This window comes from Sander vitreus, chromosome 2 (genome assembly GCF_031162955.1).
Source record: "Sander vitreus isolate 19-12246 chromosome 2, sanVit1, whole genome shotgun sequence".
Classification (NCBI taxonomy): Eukaryota; Metazoa; Chordata; class Actinopteri; order Perciformes; family Percidae; genus Sander; species Sander vitreus.
In genome coordinates, this window is record NC_135856.1 from 16,840,991 (window position 1) to 16,862,404 (window position 21,414).

The window sequence follows — 21,414 nt, forward strand, 5'->3', positions numbered from 1 at the left end:
CTGTGTGTCAAAGAGAGCAGAGAGAGACTGAAACCTCTGCTCAACAGATAAGCAATGTGTAAATGCATGAGTGAGAATGTTTATGTGCCTGTGTGTGTGTTAGAGAAAATGATAGAATGGTATAGAGCACATGCTCCAGCCAGAGGATTTGCTGATGCCCACGAAGATCTGTTTTCAGTGAGTGCCCCTGATGACCCCCCCCCCCCTCCCCCTCCCCCGCCTCCTCCCACAGAGGATGCAGGAGTCAGTGCCAACGCGCACAAACACACACCCACACGGACACACACACACACGTCATCCAGGCCACATATCTCAGCAGACATAGATACAGGGGTGTCTAAGGGCAGGGCACCTGTTAGAAACATCCGCTAGGCTAGATTCCAAACGAAGCATGCATCCCTGTCGTGGCTCTAAAGACCCAGCCTGGAGGTAGGTGTTAGTGGACGTGTGATAGGGGAGAAGGAGCCAGAAACGCTCCTCAAATCCAGCAGACGATGGAGCACTGCAACCCAATTTCACTGGGAGGTTGTGCATGAGGAGATAAAACAAGCTAAACAAACCCGTGCAGCAATGAAGTCCAACAAGGAGTGCGAGTGTAGGAGTTTAAAGGCTTGTTCAAAGGCCCAAAGGTAGAGAGACCGGAGAGAGATTTGTGAGAGGAGAGACAGACGACAGCAATCAGGGAGCAAAGGGCTGAAGAACAAGGACAGAGGATGGGAAAACGAGGCATGAATCAAAGAGGAGGCCTAAAAAAAAAAAACTTAATTTAAAAAGAAAAAAACCTTCGACAAAGGCTGCACTGTTAAAGAAAAACTTTTACATTTTAGGAGAAACGCCTGTTCTCTTTATTGCTGAGAGTTAAGATGATAAGATCCATACCATTCTGATGTCGGTACTCTAAAAATGAAGCCACAGCCAGCAGCTGATTGGCTTAGCTTAGCATAAAGATTGAAAACAAAGGGGAAACAGCTAGCCTGACTTTGTCCAAAGTTTTAAAAAACTGCCACTCTTTTTGCATGAATTAAACAAACAAGGAAAAGGATATAAGCAATTAATTGAGCTTTAGAAGTGCCGGTAGGCAGATTTTGCGACCTTCAGAAAGAGATGCTTGTTGTATTTATGTGTTTCCAGTATTTGTGCTAAGCTAACAGTAACTGTACAGACATGAGAGTGGTATCAATCGTTTTGGAAAAACAAAAGAGAAAGACAGTGAGCACTAATCCCACCCCTCCCCCAACCATATTGTCGGTGATTGGCTGGAACGTGGTTTGTTGTATTTTGGTGCACAGCCTGTGCCCCTAGTGTTTGTTTGACATTTACGACCCCTGTGTTGAACTCATAGAGCACCTTTAAATCTTCGATTTACTCCCCCTCTTCTTCTCTGCCCTCCACAGATCAGCCCTGCTGTGCTTTTCACATTGGCACATGATGGCCAGGTTTTAAGCCTGCCTGTTACATTTCAGTGGTAGACCCTCTTGACACACATGGACGTGCACGCCCGCTGACTCACCAACCTGCTCGTCTGTCACAGTGATTAAGTGTGATCAATGCTGCGCGGAAAACATGGCTGTGCTAATGTACAATAATATGTCCTGTACAACAGGAGCTGGCTGAAAGGAATGAGGTGGCTGAGACAAAGAGAAAGTCAGAGATAATCTCAACATAGGCTCTAAATTATAGGGTGTTGCTTTGATGCTATATAATAAAAATGGTCAAGGTGTTTATATGTGGTGTGTAGGCACACCAAAGTACACTCAACATGTACACTGGATGTATAAATGTGGAAGATAGAAGCAGAGAGTTTAACTGTGCCCTGATAAGTATGTATGGAAGTATATTGTACGGTGTAAATATGTGTATGGACAAAGAGAGCGTGTCTGTGAGTGGGTCCACAGGGACAGAGATGGAGAAAGAAAGAAAGAAAGAAAGAAAGAGAGAGCGCGAGAGACAGAGAGAGAGATAGAGAGAGAGAAAGTGGGACAGACGGCAGCGACACAGCTCTTAACTCCCTCCTCTCCATCCTCCTGTCGTTCTCCTCTTTCATTTGCCACTGAGGGGAAGGGAAGGAGGTCACCCACTCCTACAAGCACTCAATCAACCTGTGCCGGTGACCTTGCTTGTCCTGGATACCATGCCCGCTCCCTCTGTTTGTCCGCCTACTAAGCTGCCATACTACTGCCATCTCTCTGCAGCCGGTGCCAGGTTACACTGTGAGGAGCACAGAAGTGTCGCTCCACCAGATGCACACTTTTCTGCCCATGCTGTGCCAAAATTTCAATGGCAGACAGCTCTGTTTTACTTCAATGTATCATGTTAAGAAAGATCTTTGACAAGGATCATGACAAAACATGCCCATGTTAATTAGTATGTGGGGGTTCTTCTCCCTTACATGCAACGTTGATGTGCTGCTGAAGAGTGATTTTTTCATTATGAAGGAATGGTTTTGCCAAAGTGAAATAGAGTGAATGAGCGACATGTATATTAAAAGGTCCAATATGTAATATATTTACTGTAATAAATCCGAAAAATGACCCCAATGCGTCATCATTAAGGAATTAATGAAACATGCTAAGTTGAAATACTATATTTTCTGGCAACAATGCTAATGCCAGTATTTTCTCCTTTTGAAATTTCTGTTCCATGACGGAATATCTGTTTGTGTTTTGGCCTGTGTGTTGTTATCAACTGCCCAGTTTGACAGCCAGACCGGGTTGCCAGATATACCTGTAAAAACGTAAACCCAGCGCGCAATAGCTGTAACGTTGACGCCATGAAAGCAGCAAACAAATGAACAGGACCTGACCTAAAAAATGTTTCTAACAGTTGCATGACCAGAGACATAACAACCTCCAGGTAAATATTGGAGATGTATTTGAAAGATGGAGACAGCTTAGAGCCCAAAAGGACGCCGAGTTGGCTAATTTCCTCCTGAACAGGTAGCTAAGCATTAGCTTCAGGCTAATGGACAAGCATTTTATGTCATTTCAAAATTTGTGTACTCACATTGAATTATATAGCTAGAGTACCGGAGTTGGTTACTTGCAAAAACAATTGAGACACAGCCAGTAAAGTGATCCTGACTGGTCCTGGCTAATGCCGCCACGCTAACCCTGCTAACTGCTAGCTAAGGTTGGCGGAGGACCAGGCAAACGGTTTTAGCGGTTCTCACCATAATTCTAAGCCGAGGAAGTGTGTCTATCTGTCGGGTGGAGAGGACAGCGAGGTTGCAGTGTTTTTAGCGGTTCCTACTGTAATTCTGAGACGAAAAAAATGTGTCTGTCAGTTGGGTACAGAGCTAGTATGCCTAAACGTATGTCTAAGCTAGTATGTCAAAACGTCACAGCGTGCAAAACATTTCAGACCGTCTGATACATTTTAACATCAATGTAGACTTTAACGATTTAAAAGTCGCTGAAGTTGCTGCCGTTTCCATCCTGGCTGTCGGCTCTCTGCAGCGGGTGGGGCTACTGCTCCGTACTCCCCGCGACTGACGCTTGCACACACACAGACACACAAACACACACACGGTGGATGCAGGAGAAAAAAGGAGATGAGACGACACAATGACCTAAATTGAGGACAGCTACGCTCGTTATTGTTAAGTCCAATAAGTACTTTATCAAACCGTATGAATATGTGTCCCAGGCCAGCATAGGAAAATAACTAACAATGTAAAGTTGATTGATTCAATAAATTATAATTTTTTGTCTTAAATCCACCAGCCATTTTCACATTCATCCTGAGCCTTTTTGGTAAGGTTACTAGGAAAACTCAGCCCAGACTAATTTTATTCTCCCCAAAACAAGTTTCCTTTTTATTTAAAAAAAAATAAATAAAAAAATCGCAACTTTCACTGTCTCCTGCAACTTCATTGCGACAAACATACAAAAGACATCGCAACTTTTATCGCAATTCTTTACAAAAGCTCCCGCGAAATCAGGCATTTTGGGCCGCAACAATCTCAAGAAAAGGCCGCAAAATCCTGGAGGGACTGAATTTTCTTATACTCAAATTGCTTGTTTTGTATAAAACAACAGCCAAAACCACCACAAGTATTCAGCTTATTATCATAAAAGGCTATGGAAACCAGCAAAAGTATAGAATATAAGAGAATATTTTGCATTTTTGCATGACTTAAAGTGCTCATATTATGCTCATTTTCAGGTTCATAATTGTATTTAGAGGTTGTATCAGCATAGGTTTATGTGTTTTAATATTTAAAAAACACTACATTTTTGTTGTACTGCACATTGCTGCAGCTCTCTTTTCAAAGTAGCACTACTTTGGACGGTCTTTGACTTTGAATAAACAAACGACAATTCCCGAATTCAAGGACGTTTTAGAATCCCACATGTGCAAAGCACAACCAGCTACAGTTTTTTGTGGGAGACAGAGCGTGATACCACTTATAGGCAGGCTACCAGACACTGTTTTTGAGTCATATCGTTGTCCGTGTTTGGGGGCGTGTTTGGTGGGAAGGTAACCTGCACGCCACATGCAGAACGCTTTACAACAGTGGGGGAGGGGTTACCGCCTTTGACTCTTTTCCTGCTTCCAACGTTAGCTACATGATTGCTGGATATACCAAACTTACTTTTCTTCACTTTCCTGGAGCACGAGCAGATAGCTGAAAGGAACGTCGCGACAGGTTGGCGAAATAAGGGCGCTACACTTTTCCGTGTCTATTTTTTCGCTAAGAGGAAACTCAACAAAAAGCCATTTGCCAACACTAAATATGAAACAAAAGCCAGACACTATAGTATTAAGTTGCTGTGAGCTGTAGCCTACATTCACCACTTCTAACCAGAGGCAGAATATAAAGTAAGATTATTATTAAGAGTTTATTCCTTCACAGCACTGTGCAATGCCAGAAAATCTCAGAGCTGAACAGGGACACATCAGTTTTCACACACACACACACACACACACACACACACACACACACACACACACACACACACACACACAGGTTCTGGTGGTTGATTAACGCAGATATGTGCTGATTAGCTCTCATAACGGGCCGGGTGGGTAGCACACTGCCCCCTGAGTCCATGAGGCTAATGTCTGATTACTCCACAGTCAGTGATATTTTGTGATTACATTCTGAATCTGTAACGTTCTCTGTCAGGTAAATCAGTAAGTTAGTAGTAGGGTATACAGGGGAGTTGCATATGAAGTGGTTTGGGGTCCTTCGGTAAGTAATTTTGGGGTACAATTTGGTTTTTATGAATTCTACAAGCAGCAATACCACAGGCCAAGCAATAGGCCCGTCCCAAACAGACACATTTTCAATGGGCACTGCACTAGTATGACACAATAAAGGAAAGGGAAAAAGCCAAAAAGCATAATATGAGCACTTTAAATGATTAACTGATTATAAAAATTGTTGCAAATTAATTTCCTGTGGATCAGCTAATTGATTAATCAACTAATTGTTTCATTCCTAATCAAAATCAATGCATTGGTATACTCCTCTCTATGTCATCATGAAGGAAGTGAGTCCTAAAATAGAGTCAAAATTAACAAAACAAACACATGTGGTGTTCCAACAGAATGACATGACAGCTTTGCTTTAGGAGAAAGTGTCACCAGGCAGCATCCTAACACAGCAGATGACCAAAAAAAATATTGCAATGTAGGAATCTGCATGCCATTGCCAAATGAAAGATGCAGTTTCTCATCTCCAAATAATTATTTTCTTTACAAGCATAAATTCCATTCTGCAAACGACGATTTGAGTGTTTTTCCAAATGTAGATGAAGAGGAGAACCGCTTTAATATTACAAACTGCTGAACTCCACCACCAGCTACTGCTAGGGTGCAAATTAACACACAAGGCCACAGATATCTCTATCAGCTGTGACAGTCTGGTCACATTCCTTTGTTATGTGCTGTCAGACGGGCCTTCCCCTACGGAAAGTTAGTTATAACTGTGGATGCAGCTGCAAAGATGGCTCCGCTGACCACAGCTCCAAAAGGCATGGAAAGACAACACATGGGCCGAGTCACAGGAGGGAGGGGCGGAAAAACGGTTAGGTTTTTCTGAATGGATGGCAGGAGAGCTGAAGACCTTTGGACTTTGGTCATGTAGCCTGTTTAGTTCGCGGATTGTGTGCATGTGTGTGTTTGTGTGTGGTTGTGTGTGTGTGCGAGAGAGAGAGAGAGAGAGAGAGAGAGAGAGAGAGAGAGAGAGAGAGAGAAAAGGGAGAGGCAACAGAGACAGGAAAGTGAATGTAATTCATCTTTAAAAAGGGCAGATTTGTGGGTGATGTATGGGTGCAGAGTGCGAGTGTGTGTATGTGTGCGTCTGTTTATTGTAGAAATGGGCATGGGAGGTGTAAGCTCCTCTTGTCGGTCCACAAAGCAATGTGGAGAATGAGGGTTCTGAGTTTAAAGACACACACACACACACACACACACACACACACACACACACACTAAAAGGCAAAGGGAGTTAATCTGAATATATGAGTTGGACATTTTTAATGAAGTATACCACCTGTTTTAGCTTCTACGCCATTGCACTGTTACTAGCTCACCCAGTAAGAGCGTTCACCCCATGCGCAGGGTTCGAATCCGACCTGCTGCCCTTTTCTGCGTGTCATCAATCCATCTCTCTCCCCCTTTCATGTCTATTCACTTTCAAATAAAGGGAAAAGCCTCAAAAAATTATCTTAAAAAAAAAAAAAAAAAAAACTTCAATTCAGTTTATGCATTACAAATGGGGTCGGAGCGAAGCGTTTGGCCACAGCATCATGCAAGAAGAGACACTTAAGGCCCAGATTGCCTGATAAGATTAACTAGAGTCAGTTATGTGTTATACGAATGAGTTGTAAATCTATAACTCCGACTGCAGCACTTAACACTACACGGTATCATCTGTTATTCAGATGCAAGTCTCATCACAATGACTGTGTGCAGAGACCCAGAATTCTGACACTACACAACTGCCTGTGTGGGTGTGCATGCGTATGAGAAGGTATGAGAAGGAATGAGTGTGCGTTGTTGTGCATTAGTCCCTATAGAGTCACGGTTCTGCTCCTCAGACTAACAATATGTCTGCATGCTAATTTAATAAAAAGGAACAGCAGCAAAGTGTGAGCCTCATAATAAGCAGTATGCCTTGTTTCTCTGTCTCACTTCTTCTTTCACTCACTCTGCCCTGCTTAGCCCACGTATTTAAATTAATTTAATATTTAGTTGATAGGGACAAATACAGTATGTCCAATGCAATATATCACAGCATTTACAGCTACTGCTCATTTCTAATGCCCGTCCTATCCATCTGCTTTATCCTCCCTTTGTCTACCTCTGTTCCTCGTTAACGCACGTCTATCTCCTTGTGGTCATTCCTCTCCTGCCTCTCACCCTCTCCCTCTCTTACTGTGTGTTAATGTGTTCCCTCTTTAATCCTCTCCTCCTTATTTTTCTCTACTTATCTGTCACAGCGTCCTCCTCCCCCTTTTCTCTCACCCTCCTTCCTCATCACTGTTCTTGTATGTGAGTGGTGGGTCTGCGGGGTCCTTGTTATCCAGCACCTATCCAGACATCCCCCAGCTGGGAAGCCAGACAGCCAGATAGAATGACAAAAGACGATCAGGGAGGAGGAGGAAAGACTGACAGCTCGGCAGCTAGTGCAGCAAGACTGACAGGCCGGAGAAAAAAATGCAACTGGACGGGAAATGTCCAGAGAGGCAGCACTGAGACACCCATGCAAGTAGTTTGACGAGAAGACAGAAAGGCTGTTAATAAGAGACTACCAAACAGGTAGAAATATAGAGAGACATAGGCTGAGCAGCCAGACAAGCAGGTCGTCACAGGCCGGTGCGTAGCAGCCAGTCGAGCTACGAGCCCAGCATCCCAACAGGCCAGAGGGTCAGTAGCTGCATGGCTGATAAACACTGCCTCTGTCTGGGCCTGGCACAGTACTGCACACATTAAATGATGCCAGCATGGAGACGAATAACCATTTAATTACTGCATGCTCAGCCAAAGACTCAAAAGATGATGTTATCTCCTCCTAAAACCTGAAGTAATATTCAGGTGGGGATATTGGAGGAATGGAGTATAGCAGTGATTCTCAAAGTCCAGACTCTGGTCCGGACCCAGCCCACACCTTGTAGGAATGCAACAATACAATTTATTGAAGTGGTTGTATAGTACTCAATACATTGTTAGCCTTGCAGAATATAGTAGTTGATTTGAAACGTTACAGTGATCATTCATGTCCCGGGATAAAAATTATCGTTTGCCTGTTTGACATCGTTGTCATGACAACGTTGACAGCCAAAAGCCTTTGACGTCGGCTAACTGCCGTTCACGGTCAATATTACCGAGTTAACTGTCGGCTGGCGTTCACGTTCAATATTAGCGAAACCAAACTTTCATAGTGAGTTCAGGGTCGGCTAACTGGCGTTCACATCTGTCCTGCGGGCACGAGAAAGTGAGACTTCGGCGTATTCTGTCACCTTCCAAATATGTAAAGAAAAGTTGACCAAAAAAACAGTTTTCAAAGATGAGTGGACTGAAAAAAATGCGTTCATTTTGCCCCAATCCAGCATGAAGCCCTTATGTTTGATTTGCACAGAAAGAGTTGTGAAGAGTGGAAATGTTAAACGCCACTATGACACAAAGCACGGATATTTCGAACAGCAATATCCTCAGAATACAGAGGTGAGAACAATAAAACTTTGTCAGTTAAAATCTTCCAATGAGTCATTTTTTTTTGTGAGACCTGTGACACAGCAAGAGAGTGCTACTGAAGCCTCTCTCCGAGTAGCCTTTATATTACTGTGCCTTGTAGTTTTTAAGGTCAGTTTGTTTAATCATTTTTTTCCAGGCATGAAAACAAAAACAGTTTGCTTATTTAGTTTGTAACATTTACTTTTTTTAGGCATGAAAAATCAATCAATGAAGATTGTTCTCTTTTTGTTAATATTTCTTCTAAAACTATACTGTACACCTGTACATTTTTTCATAAATGTTGGAGCTGCTTAGGTTCAAAAGCAACCATTTCGGGGCAGACACTTAGTCTGGCTATCACCAGTGCAAGCTCAATCTTTTAAGATTGAACATTAGTCTGGGGAGTCTGCTCTGTATTTTCTACTGCACAAGAGGTGTGATGTGTTCAAATGACTCTGTACGCAATTGGATAGTCCTTCAACCAATCAGACCAACGGTCCGGGTGACGTAGCAGCGACAGCGGCATCAACGGGTTGCTGCGCTCGGTGGCCGAATGTAAACAAGAAGCTGCTTGGTCGCTTCTCTATCGTCATCGCGTTAAACCCGCCAATAGCGCCAGGTGGATAAGCCAGTTTGTGATCGGTCCCCGCAAAACTGTAATGGATGCAGGATAGATAAACGTACAGATTTCTGCTAGACTGGGTAAACCCAGCCCGATCGGCCGCCCGATTTGATTTACGCCCTGCAGCTCAGGCTGGGTTTACCCAGTCTAGCAGACAATGCCATTTCTTTTGCACTAGTTTGGAATGTATTTTGAAAATGTCCGACACTTGAATGTATGTTGCTTTTAAAGTTAGAGTTGCTGTAATTTAGGCAACAGATTGCAGTCAAACCGTGACATCTTTTCCACTAGGCTTGAATGTAATTTTTTTCTGACTGCCTTAAACTTAAATTTAAATTAACCTAACAAATGTATTGATTGTAAGTTATAAGCAAGTTTAATAAAAGTAAATTGCTTATTGCCAATCGTTCCGGACCTTTGACCTTGTATATAAATCAGATTTGGACCTTTGATTATAAAGTTTGAGAATCCCTGGAGTATAGAATAGTAAACATTAAAAAGTCTAACTGCGTGTAAATCACTGCTCATGCACACGCATTCATTCTCCCTTGTGGGGGGAAGGGCTTATTAGACAGTTTTGGGCTTTAGCAGAAAAGGGGGAGGGACTGAGAAGTTGTTGATGTTCAAATTTTTGGGCTAAATCCTGGATCTTCACAATCCTACCTACAGCACCTTTAAGGTCACTTTGGGCTTTGGGTTCAACTCAACATGGAACATTCAAAATGATAGTGGGACATTTGTGATTTAAATAAGGTTAACAGTTTTAGCTCACCAACGGCTTCATCGTAGAGCGGAAATGTTGATTGACAGACAACTTATCTGCTAGTTTGCTGGCTTACTCTAAATTGGATTTCTTCTGGCAAAATGAAAATCTTTGGGTTTTGGACTGTTGGTCAAAACAAAACAAGCTCAATGTCAATTTGGGTGTTTATTGACATATTATATGACAAACTAAAAAATCCCTGTCAGATTAAATTATATTGAAAATAATTTGTTAGGTGCAGCCCTACTGGATAAATTTAGTGTAAAGTGATAGAGTATTAAAGCAAAAAACAAAAGAACAGACTGAATGAACTTAATCAACTGACTACAGTGCCAGGGGCTTCTTATACTAAGACCTTAAAGAGGACCTGCAATTACTTCATAAAACATTGATCCTATGTAGCAAAAGAGGCCATGACAAGAACAAGTCTAAATGAGAGCAAAACTAATCTCAGGCTGTATAAACCAAGGCTAGGTTCTTTGTAAAAGGAGATTAACTATACACACAAATTCTTAAATGTTCCTTAGCGTAAAATGTACCCATAACCCTGGAAAATGATGCTGGCATTTTCCTTTTTTTTCTATTAATTCTGTGTGGAAATGTCTGTGTTATTGTGATGTTAGACATTAAAGGATGGCACAATATTCTCTGTCTCTTGTTATATTAGAGACAGTTGTGAGTGTCCACAAACTGGGCAGTAGCTGAAATATGTTGCTATAATTAAATTCAGGAGGAATATGCCAAAACGTATGTATTCCCTTAACTGTATCCTAATAAAAACCATCATGTTACAACAAGAATGTCTGAGAAAAGTATTACAGTGACACTCAGGAAGTGAATTTACCAGACCTGGGCTTATAGCACTGGTGCAGTGCTCCAGTTTCACCATATGGTAAGGCAAACGCCCTTTGATTCCAATCACTCTGACTCAGCAAAATCTGTTGCCCTTCCTCTGTTCAACAGATGTGGCGACGGTTTGTTTCAGAACAATCCACCCAAAAACACAAAATTATGCTAAAACTTAATGAGAGCGTCCTAAATTCCAAAATATAAACACTAATAGTATATTCTTATGTCTTCTATTTATCATATTCCAATTTATTGTAAAGCACATTGTGATTTGTATCTGTTAAAAGTGCTATATAAATAAATAAACTTTACTTACTTACTTACTTAATAGATTGCCTCAGGGTTAAGGCCCACAGATGATTTAGTGTGTAAGCTAACCTACTTGGATGAACATCCAGAAGCATTGCAGCACCTTTTTTGTTTCATCACAAAGTTAAGAAACAGTGTGCCTTGTCATCAGGCTGCTCTAACTTTTACAGTCACTGCTGCCAGCTATTTCCACAGGCTATGTCAATTTCTTTCTCGATAGGGTCTGTCACCCAGATCCCTACACCCTGACTGTCTTCCTACTGGGTCAAGTCACTATGAAATCATGAATCTTCTTCTTTAGGAGCATTACAACCTCAGAGAAATTAATGTGTTCACATCCTCACAGCCTAAAAACAAACCATTACATAGTACCCACCATTTCCAGAAAGTTTAGTGCCAAGGAGTCATTAAATTTAATGCTGCCAAATGTCTATGAACACAAAACAAAAAAACAAATGAAATAACACTGGCATGACTATACCCTAAATGAGGCAAGTTTTCCAAAAGGGCCTTGTAGTTTCCATCTTTTACCAATTTTCACTAGTGGACTGAAGATAATTGTTGTAATTTACCGGAATCCCTAACCCCCCAAACAGCCAATTTATTTATGTTTTTGTACTGGTTAGCTCTGGCTGTGGTTGGCTAACCACAGGCATCTTCCTGTACTTGCCAACACACTGTTACAAGATCTAGCAAAAGAAGGCATGGGATGTGACCGGACACACTGAAGAGAGATGAAAAAGCCAGGACTGGAGGTGAGTCACAGAGGAGAAACAGAGAGCCAAGTGCCTCTGAACTAGGTGTGCAATCTACAGGGTTCATACGCATTTTAACCAATACTTTTCGGCAAATTTCCATGACTATGTATTCCTGAAAATGTCAGTCGACATTATACAATAAGAATAAAAAGTTTACCCTCAGAGATTTAACAATAAAATGAATGACAATTGATGTGGTTCATAGTGGAATTCGTAATATCGCGCCCCGAATAGAACGTTGAGGTTAGGACGACGTGAAATACATCTATTAAATCACATATTATTATGCTTTGTTAAAAAAACAATTCCATGACTTTCCCAAAACTTTCTGGGTCTTTTTATGTTTCCAAAACCTTTCCAGGCCTGTAATTTGCATTTTTTAATTCCATAACTTTTCCAGATTTTTTCAAAACGTATGAACCCTGAATCTATTATTAATTACACACATTATTACTTGCTATTTGTATGGAAGAATGTGAAGGAACAGGATTTGTTTCGATGGTCACCCCCCCCCCCCAATAGTGACCTAATTGCACCCTGCATCAATAAAGCCCTTTGGATCAGGAGAACGGATGCATATTATAAAATACATTTTGGTTTTGTTTCTTAGTTTCCATACACACTAAATCTAAACAGTTGAGGATACCCAAGCTCAAATCTGATAACTTGTTTGAATTGACACCACAGAATGTCAATATTTAACAATAGCTATTATTGATATTCTGTATTTTCTTGTGTTAGTACGTTTCTCAATACTTTGACTCCCCGACTCCATCTGTGGCACTCTGCCACAATGGCCATTGGTTCCAACTGAAGTTGAAAATCTTTAAAACAGGGTCAAAAAGGCACTGTAGTATTTTTTTTTAGCAAACATTACTCAAACAAAGATAAAAGTGAATTTGTTGGGGTCTATTTAAAACGGCAGATAAATATACATTTGGGTCTTTAGTGAGTAATGGCAGCAGGACGGTCTATGGGGGGATTGCCTCATAATAAACTACAGTGATTGTGTACATCTTACTGAAGTAACATGCCCATAGTGCACAGGTTTGGCTCATTGATGTGTTTCTAATACTATAGTATTTGGACAACAGACAATACTTGTTGATAGGATCAATACATTTTTGATTTTGGTGTTTAGGTGGCATTTGTTAACATGTAGAAAAATATACAGTAGAATATCACCATTTAAGTTAACCTGAAGTTACCACTTGTACCTACACTAGGCTGAGCATTTGGCTGCAGCTTCCATGTGGAAGCAAAGGAAGGATTAGTGATTTAGGAAAGCAGATTTTGAATAACGCCGATTTTCATGACAAATGTCTATATCCACTAGCACACTGTGTTTGCTTTGGTCAGCAGGAGGAGGTTAAAATGACCACAATCCTCCTTCCTGTCTCCTCCTGGGTTTCTTCCTGTGCCAGACTAACAAACCATTATGCTGCCAGATCAATCAACACGCTGAATGCTAAATGACTGGTCACACTGGAACCAGATGAAAAAACTGGTGGTGATTCACATCTGAGAAATGTGGCGCTAAAAGGACTGTAACTGTTTTCCCAAAGTCCTCTGAGCACTGGGAAATGTAACTTTGTATTATCATCAAAGTAAATCTGGCTATCAATACAATAAAACAGCGTGGGTGGTCAGCGCACTACCTACATTCTAATAATGTACTCAACTTCAGTTAAAACATGAACTACAAGCAATGAGTTGAACTTGACCCATACAATAACTGCAGTGTGGATGTAAAAGGGCAAAAAGGCCGCTTATTTGTCCAAATGCAGGATGTGGAGAAAGGGTCCATTGAGATGACATGAATCACTCACCAGGATTACAACATGTATGATACATGCTATTTCTATTTCTCTAATACCACCCCCACACAATTATAATGCAAGACTATTACAGCTACTGCAGCATTCAAGGAGAACTCCACCCTAGAAAAAACACTTTTTAAATGATGCTGGTTTAGTCAAGTTTTGTGAATGTGAAGCAGTCTCTCAAACAGCTATTTGTGAGAGTATGTGAGCTGCTCCAATGACAATGAATAACAGATGGGTTTGGTAAACAGATTCCTAGTGTTGAGGGGAACTTTAAATGAGGAAACGGGCCATTTTGTTGTGAAAAGCATTTAAGCTAACAAAATAGGTCATATGGATGTGAAATCAGCAACGGTGTAACACTTCCTGTCAAAGAAGCAGCTACAAGACCTAATCTTATGAAGACATGACAAATTTAAATCTGGGTTTTCTAGGTTTGGGAGAGAGTTCTTCATGCTCACACATATTTATCAAATTGTCTAAGATCAAACAAATAGCATATGTGAATTATGCTTTGGAGTGGAGTTTCACTCCAAAGCCAAGTCAAGCCAAGTTTGCAAAGAATGATCATCCGTAGGGTAAATTAACAATGACATTCAGTCAGTTTCCTGGAAATTTATGTTTTAAAACAGACAAATGCATATTAAAATGTACATTCTGACATTCACCCATCCATTTTGTTAACTACTTATCCTGTTCAGGGGTGGATAGGCTGAAGGCTATCCCTGCATGCACTGATCGAGAGGCAGTTGTTCATCTTTGACACCCTTAATTTTGGCATGCCATGTTTCTCTTATTTCGGACACTACATTCTTAACCGTCTGAAACTCTTATGAACAGTTCAACAGGAAGTGCTCAGTGACCTTTCAATCCCCGTCTCAAGTGTCTGTAAACACCAGAAAAGTACGACATCTATGCTCATCACTCCTCCAGTCACATTTAGCCTTTACATCAACAATGCAATTCACACAGATGGCCGGCGAACATCAAAAGCTACTTCATCTCTTTCACTCTAGTGAATTATCTGATGTTGTATTCTTTTGAATCTAGAGTCTTGAAGAGCTCTACTTAGAATTTAACTACAAAGTCTTATCAGAGCGCACGACTGTGGATTTCACCAGAGATTATGACCTCAGTCTATTATTGACATGGTGTCTGTGGACATGAATGATTTAGTACTAATAGATTACATGAATCAGCTTAGTAACAGCCATCTTTAGCATTCTGAATAAACTACCAGGGGGGAAATGGGATTTGAATTGTGGGCAAGAACGTGCTTGTGTCTCCCAAGTCTTTGGGAATGAACCCACTGAACTCCCAAAGGTGTGTGGAATAACACAGAAAGCCAAATCTGACAACAACTTTTCCATCTAGTGGCCAAACGCTGTCATGGCAAACCAGTACAATTTAAACCAGGCAACATCACATTGGTTTCTGTAGTAAAATGGGAGTGAGAGATCTTAACAGAGAACTATAGCGGTGAATAGTGGAGATAAACGTGGAGGTTTGACCACAAGGTAAAAGAAAATTTGATTTATTGTGGTTGTGAAAATGAAAGTGTGAAAGGGCAGATAACGATTTGTTGTTGTTACATAATCAAACTATCATTTCTTGGTTAGGTTGGCTCCAAATTAAAATAGTTGCTTCATGTGCTTGTTGTGAACGTGCAGTTGATAAACAATTGAATTGATAGCTCAAAAGAGCAACTTATAATGCCAACAGTGTGCCCATTTCAGGCATTATAAAACACAAAATACAGAATTTACATAAAAACTATTAATGGAGTTTTTTGGAATACTAGCAAAATGATGAAGATATGAAATGGAAGAACAGTAAATGCATGACCATTTTCAGTAACAGTCACTGAAGCGGTACAACAGCAAAGTATGGTAGTTTATCTAAAATCATTCCTTAAGCTCACAGAAGACAAATATGTTACAATATAAAATCTGAATATAAAATACAAAGTAAAACATACAATAAAAATAACAACCTGATTGCAACCTAGGCTCCACCCTATAATCTTTGACCTGAGATAGCATTAACCCAGAAAAGTTTTAAATTAAAAAAATGTCCAATAATGTTTTAGATGAGGAAAATAAGACTCATGGTGACTAAACAAATATTCTAAGCATGGGTACTATCCAGGATCCCCACATCTGCACAATGCCAATAAGGGCTAACACGATTCACAGCAGAACCCCTTAGTTACTTTTGGTATGTGAACATTGACTTCTACCAAACCTTTAACATAACAACATGCGTCTGGCTTACTCGTCAGCGTCTGCGAACTGGTCCGTCTCCGTGGGAATGCTGTAGCAGGACCATTTGACAGGGCGAGGGTGGTGTACGGCTGGTTTGTAATTGGCTGTCACCGGCAGGTCAACTGTGTCCCTTTGCTTAAGTGTCAAATCGCGCAAATCAAAATGGATAACATCTTGTGGACCTGGAGGAGGCACAGAACACCATTAGAACATTTGTGCTTGGTCTGACCTGAATCCTAGGAACTTTGAAAGTCAACGTCAGCCTGAGTAGAAACAGCTTGCTGAGAGAAACCTTATATATATATTTTTTGTTTCCTTCATCTGACTGCAGTGGTAACAATTTTTCTGAAATTACCCGTACAGCAAAATAGGTTAAAGTGCTCATATTATGCTTTTTGGCTTTTTTCCCCCCTTTCCTTTATCGTGTTATATATCTTTTTTGTGCACGTTATAGATTTATAAAGTGAAAAAGCCCAAAGTCCACCCTAAAGGGACTTACCATCTCCAACAGAAAACACTGTTCACAAACTGCTCCAAACAGCTCTATTGTAGTCCAGCCTTTACTTCCGTGATGAACGTGCATCACTTTGTAACACGTTATAATGCTCGCCTAGCTGCTAGCATGGCATGCCCTCATACTCTGCAACTGACTAGCTAGCAGTGCTTACCTAGGTACTGCGCATGTGCGACTCCCAACAAAGATGGAACAGAAGTGAGATGCCTCACTCTGTAGCTAAAACAGAGAGCTCAACACACAGGGAGAAAAGAGGAGCTGCAGCAATGTGCAGTACAACAAAAATATGGTGTTTTTTGAAAATGAAACCACATAAACCTATTCTGGTGCAACCTCTAAATACAATTATGAACCTGAAAATGAGCACAATATGAGCACTTAAAGGTTATTTCATATAACTTATAAATAAGTATATACACTAACTAGTATGTATTTTAACATATAGTATCAATACAGTGCTTTGGAGGGAGAAATCGTAATATTTAAATGTTTTTTTTTTTTCCTTTACCGTAGGGTGTCTCCCCGAAACAGAACTTTCCCCAGTCAGTCTTTGTGACCTCTTGGATCTCATTTTCCCAGTCTTCCTTCTCTTGTGGGGGCATCGATGGGAGAGTAGGGTACACTGGATGGATGACTTCCGTGTCTCTATAAAAGTTGGCAGATTGATAGGTCTCAAATTGACTTAAGCATTCCACAATCAGGCAAATTTCTTCATTAGTGTTTCCCCTGTTTCCAGTCTTTATGCTACGCTAAGCTAACCAACTGCTGGCTGTAGAATTGTTTGATAAGAGATATGGGAGTAATATCAATCTTCTCTTCGAAATCTCAGCAAGAAAGGCTTTACGAGTATAGCAAAATGTCAAACTATTCCTTTTACATTGTACTCATTTGATTTGCACATCTTCATAAGAGAAAAGAAATCCACCAAAAATAGTAAAGTAGTATTTTTCACACCCTGTCTCTGCAGTCACATTTTTCAGCCACCTGTCTTGACAGAACAGACCCATTTCCATTTTAACCAATGCAGTCGTCTACACCAGCCTTGTAACTGTAACTCAAGTCATATAGAGGAGATTTGACTGACAGGAGTGAGTACCTATACGTGAATGTACATGTATTCAAAGCAGCTGTAAGGAAGGTGGCGCACCTCTTTTTATGTCTGAATTTCGTCCTTCTTCTCTGGATCTTTGCTGCTGCCGACAGGCTGGGCTGTGGTGCCATTTGGTCAGAATTACATGGCAAAGCAACAGTGTCTATACCGGTGTCCCCATTCACTGAGATACCACCTGGAGTTCCTGAACTGCGGACCCTGCCAGCTGCTGAGGCATCAGTGACAGCTGAAATCGTGCTTCCATGTCTCCTGATTGTCCTTGGGGGCGCTGCTTTTGTACTGCTGCCCTTGGAGCTCTGGTCAATATAACCATCAACCATGCATCGTGGTTTGGTATCGTTCAGTGTGCCAGCTGGGGTTTTCTCACTGGTTCTAGTGGCATCAGCTGAGCAGCCATTGTGAACAACAGCTCCATTAACCAAACCTGTGCCTGGAACCTGACCGTTTGCTTTACAGGTGTTGTGACGCGTCCCTCCTCTTCCACCCTCATAGTTCATACCATTCTGAGGCATCACGTCACCTGTAATGTATCTGGAGGGTTTGATATAAGTGCAAAGAATGAAAGAAAACAACGTGACAATAATCAAAATTGATATATCAATTAATTTAATATTGCATTTGGTAACTACTGGATGCATTGCCATGCAATTGAGCTCATTATTGGTCCCTGGAGAATAAATCCTTAGGACTTTGGTAATTCCCTGACCTAGGCCCCTTTGCACTTGGTACGGTTAAAAAATAATAAAATCCAAATAACAATAAAACCAGTAAACGTAACTAACGCCCTGGGATATTTTAAAATCAGACTAGGATTTATGTGGTTCGTTGATAAAAAAATAAAAATAAAAAAAAAAGTAGGGAAGAATGCATCCAACAGTTTAAATCATTTGGATTCTAAGTCAATGTTAGATGTATTAAAGGGGTGACAGAATGATTATATAGGGTATTTAACACTGTTCCTTAAGGTCTCCTAATAGGGTATGTAACATTGGTTGGGCTGAAAATGGCCCGAGTGCTATTCTATGGGCCCTTAACTACCCTGTGAATATGGCTCTATTTGGAACAAGAGTTTTTCTTCCAAATATGGTATGCTCATGAATATTTAGATGAGCTGTGCGCTGATTGGTTGAGCAGCAGGTCTCATATTTCAGACACTGCAATGTTATACATTTTTCGTCTACTATTTCATTACTAAATTCACTTCTGAGACTTTTTATGCAAGAAATCAACTATATAAAGCTCAAATATGGGCCGTTTTACAAAAATTTATGGCTAATTGCAAATTTGGTAAGACGTGTCGGACTTCAGGAGCTCCACACAGTCTGACGAGAAAGCGGCAGCCTGCTGGGCTCCATACCCAGGGCAAAGTCACCGTTTCTGGGTTACTGGACTACCGGGGCTCGGGGCTCTGCGGAGCTGGCCGGCTGCCAGCATAACTATCGTATATTTACAGTTTAAATTTCGTCACGGCATGTATATCACAGCTACCCTAAGGTCTTACAAAGCTTAGCTAACACTTTTGTCCGATTTCAATTTAATTCAATTCCATTATAAGATTAACTGGAACCTGTGGTAAGAGATTGCGGGCGTAACAAGCTCGCTGCACAGTCGGACAAAATTAGCCATCAATTTTCGTAAAACGGTCCATATTTGACCTCTACATAGTTGATTTCTCGCATAAAAAAGTCTCAGAAGTGAATGTAGTGATAAAATAGCAGATGAACAATGTATACAATTTCTGAGATCTGCGCGACCTATTCAGAAGACTACCTGATCTCAGATCAGCGGTGTAGCCTATGTAAATGTTAGGGCGTGACAAAGAGCCAAATAAGGTACAGCCACATAGTTGACGTCAACTATGAGCTTCATTGAGATTCGCCCGTTTTCAGAGGCAGTTTCAAATTGTGAGATTTGCAGAGGAAAGAGGTGTCGCTGGTATTTTGAGGTTCTATGTACGTCCTATTTACCCTCCAAACTGTCTGTTATTCAACTATGACAAGGTAAATCGGTTTTGCATTCTTTCACCCCTTTAAGAAATTCTTTATAACTTTCAAATGGGAATACCAGTAAATATCCTTCCCTTCTTACTGAGAAGAGTACATTTACTGTCATAAAACTTAGCTACATTTATTTATAAAGTGTAAGTCTGGTGCACAAATCTTTACTTTGAATGTAAATTAGCAATTTAAATGACTTGTTTACTGTGAAGCTGACCTTAAAGCATAGTATGACTCCTGTAATAATCCCGCTACACCTCCGCGCGGAAACCGCCCTGACAACCGCCTACCTTCAAGAGCGTTTCCCCAAAACGCAAAGGCGTTTTTAAAACGGTTCCTGCCGACTGGCGGAAACCGCCAGAAGTTCAGCACGGTGAACGCTGGGCGGCAGAGCAAAATCTGTGCGCGTTCACGTGGGCGGCAAACGCTTCGTACCCCGACCGCCGTGATCATCACCGCTTCCCCCTTTTTTGTGCACTTTTACCGTTTGCTACAATGTAGAACATTAGCCATGCTCCCCTTAAAATCAATCAAATACTCGGTTATGTTGACGTTACCCCAAAATTTAATTTTCACACCAGCGTTGTACCTGCTTCATGAGCGTTATCAGCGTTATTCATAATCACTGCTATTTACTCAGCAGTAGCTAGTTAGCTACTCTTCCCAACCCCGATGAAAGACAGTTGACCTGCTGCATGCTAACATCCCACATTAGCTAGCTAGCTAACGTTAACCGTCGTGTTGGCTGTTGACAGTGAATGTGCTTACCATAAAGAAAAGCAATCCAGTTAACAACATACAGCTAGGTAACCTTCCAATAAACATGTTAATGGAAAATCAATCCCATAACTTACCTAACTCTAAATCCTAAAATTGGCTAACGTTACCTCTTACCTGTAACCAGAGAATTTCTGTAACGTTACTGCAGCCAGAGGCACACCTCCCCGGTGGTGTGACGTTAGTACAAACTGGGAATCCCGCGATGTACAAAGAGGAAGTAACGTTAGACGATACGCCAATAACCAGGTGAGTTAGGTTTTTAGGTTAGACATACAGTCTTTTTCAAATATCAAAACATTAACCCCATGTAGGCGTGAAAGATAATTCTGTTTGTTCAGAATGTGTTCCTCTCAGGGCCTTAACAGATTGCTTAGATACAGGACGATAATCGATGATCGAACAGGGACCCCTTGTGGCAAAAAAAACAACTTCTCATCAATGCATGCGACATAACCCACTTCTTATTAGTTACAAACACTCATATTTGCGCCAAATCACAGCTGTATATTTCTATAAATAGCCTACCGCTTCTGTTTTTCTTTACGTTATCATCTGTGAAGTTTTCAAAGCCACCTTTCAAAGTACAAACGTACAAATTAAAAAAGTCAGAAATATTTATTCTTTATAAATTAGACCAAGGATTAAACTTTGAATATCAAAGCATTTTAGACTAATCATAATTGGCTGGAATAATCTATTAAAAATGTGCCTGATTATAGATAGCTTACACTATACCCTTTGGTCAAAACTAGGTGGACAATTTGTCCTATCCTCATGCATGTATGGACTCTGGGGCTCTTGGTTTAGGCAAGGTCCTGTTCAAATCGTAATGCTGCCCGGTACAGTGGTACTTAAGACATTAGTGTGCTTCCAACTTTTTAACAACAGTTTTGAGAAGGCTGGGCCCCCTCCTGTTTCAGCATGACTTAAGTCACCTCATGC